A 3,038-nucleotide genomic window follows, 5' to 3' on the forward strand; every position below is an offset into this window, starting at 1 on the left:
TTTTCAAGGCTGGTAATCTTTGCAAAAGAAGACTTACCATGGAATGGTTGATGGATTCAAACCACCAACCTTTAAGAAGCAGTCATTTGAACAGAACAAAGGAATGCTGCATTATTTAAATTTAGGGAAAATGTGTGTCAGGGTTGAATCCTTTTACTACTTATTCACTGTATGTGCTGAGCAAATATTACAGAAATCTGGATAATATATAGAATGTGGCATCAAGATTGCATCAGTACAGTGTTCGTCCTTAAGAGACTAAGTTCACTTAGCCTAATGCTCTTCAGTCCTTCCCAAGTTACGTAGTGATTTACAAAATCATTGCTCCTGTTCCTGTGTACTGTGTAGAATTTTACCATGTAAATGCATCATAATTTCTAAATCTATTTAATTGTGGTTGGACATTTGGGCTGTTTCCATGTTCTTGTGATGGTGAATAAAGTACTGGAGAAATAGATAACTAGTAAAACGTCTATGAGGATCTAAGGGGGTGAGGGTTGGAGCAGAGGGGTGAGTACGGGTGGGGGAAGTAATCATAGCGTCGCACAATTTGATGGGTGGAGGGAGAGGTGGGTGAAGGAAATGGGAAAGATCTGGTGTGAAAATACATACGAGCTTTATAAGTAAACTAGTATAAAATGAAAAGTTCATCTTAAATTTTAAAAAAAGACTGCATCAGTAACCCATAATATACAGATGGCACAACCTTCCTTGCTAAAAATGAAGAGGACTTGAAGATAAAAAACTGTAATCTGTGGTATATATTACATTTAACATTAAAAAAAAATAACCAAAAAATCCCACACAACCTCTCACAACTCAACTAATAGACAAACTTCATGAAATAAAAAAAAGAAGTTGTCAGGAATTTCATTTTACTTGGGTTGACATTCAACACTCATGATAGGAACAGTCAAGAAATCAAACAACTTATTTCATTGGATAAATCTGCTGGAAGAAACCTCTTTAAAGAGTTAAAACAGCAAAGATGTCACTTTGGGGGATAAGGTTTGTGTAACTCACACCACAGCATTTTCAATCATGTCAAATGTTTTTGAAAGCTGGACAATAAAGGACACTGAAGAAGAATTGATGCCTTTGAATCGTGGTGTTGGCAAAGAATATTGAGTGTACCGTGTGCTGCCAAAAGAACAAACAAATATCTCTTGGAGGAAGTGCAGCCAGAGTGCTCTTAGAAGCAACGATAGTCTTAGTCTCACATGCTTTGGACGTGTTTCCAGGAAGGCCAATCCTTGGAAAAGGATGTCATGCCTGGAAAAGTAGAAGGTCACTTCTGAAGGAGAAGAAGACATTCTAAAAGATGGGTTGGCACAGTGACTGCAACAGCAGTCTTGAGGACACCAAAGATTGTGATGATGGTGCAGGATTGGCAGGATTATCTTCTGTTGCTCGTGGGGTGACCGAGTGTACGTCAGCTCAGCAGCACCGGGCAACAGCAGCCACACAGTGATAATACTAATAAGAGACTTAACTCCAGCAAGTAGAACTAATCCTTAGGGAAATTGTACAATCGCAGGAAATGAAAGAATACAATAAAAAAGATTCAGGAAATTGAAGAAAATTACAAAATAAGCATAATTAATACCCTGAACTAGGTCTAAAGGGATGTTGCACACGAAATATTAACAGACTGCAATGAAAAGACATCAAGAGAATTTCAGAAGTTAAAAATATAAAGACTATCAACTGATGGCCTAAATTTCAAAATTCATACACGTGATTCAAACAGCAAATAGGTAGAGTCAGTAGACTTTTTTTTTTGCTATAGAACTAAGTGATGAAAACTAAGGAATATGAGGAATAGAACTGGAAGAATAACCTTCCACTATTTCAGAAAATTGGAAAACATAATATAGAGGAAGAAAAGAATGTAAATCATTAAGTGAATAAAATGTTCTTATATCTTTAAATAAAGAAGCTCTAGATTAAATACATATGAAAGCATAAGCTCATTCTGGCTAGATTTTAGAATCTAAGAAAGAAAGAGAATATCGTAAAACTCTAAAAATATCAAGAAAGAAATACAATCATATTGAATCTCTTATCTGTGAATACAGTTCCTAGAAAACGAAAGTGTAATGGCATAATTTTTTTTTAAAGTCCATTTCAACCAACAATTACATAATTAACCAAATTTTAAGGGCAAAAACAAAGTAAAAGTTTGGGGACCTTGCACTTGTATTCTTACTCAGAAAATAAACCAGTTAAGAAGGCCTTCAGAAGATAAAGGCTTTAATATGGAGAAAATAGTACACTTAGCAGAAAGTACATATTTCATTTAAGTCTTTCATGAGATAGTCTCAAAAATTGACTTTATATTAGTTCACACGCTCATATGTGCACACATGCCTACACTAATTAACCCAATAATTTTCAAGACAGAATTCATTCCAGTCATATTCTTCTAACTATAATGCATCAAATGAGCAACAAAAGAAGAGCATAAAAAGTAAACGTAAAAGATGACAACTTAGAACTGAATGACAAGGAGACTATGATCTATAAAATGTAAACAAAGCAATACGCAGGAGAAAATCCAAGCAGAAAGAAAATTCTACTACCCTGGAAAGAACAATACAAGAGTATAACTAAATATCTTATAAACTGAGTTAGGAAGTTTTAATTTTATTCTGAGACTCATGAAATCATTACAATTTTTATAAATGTGGATTTATAAGCAGAAAAATGGCATAGTTTTATGATTTTGAGAGGAATCCTTCTGACAGAAATATGGAGAGGATGAGAATGAAGTAGAGAGGCCAGCAAGTAAGATTTGCAAGTGGCCATGTAAAAATAAACTGTACAAAACAACTATGAGATACCATCTTACCCCAGTCAGAATAGCAAAATTTAACAGAACAGCAAACAATAAATAATGGCGAGGTTGTACAGAAACTGGAACCCTTATTCACTGTTGGTGAAAGTGTAAAATGGTGCAACCACTCTGGAAGGTGGTATGGCACTTTCTCAAAAAGTTGCAAGTAGAGATACCATTTGACCCAGAATTCCACTACTGG

Source organism: Elephantulus edwardii, unplaced genomic scaffold, assembly GCF_000299155.1.
Source record: "Elephantulus edwardii isolate Elephantulus edwardi_28Jun2011 unplaced genomic scaffold, EleEdw1.0 scaffold00046, whole genome shotgun sequence".
NCBI classification, from domain to species: domain Eukaryota; kingdom Metazoa; phylum Chordata; class Mammalia; order Macroscelidea; family Macroscelididae; genus Elephantulus; species Elephantulus edwardii.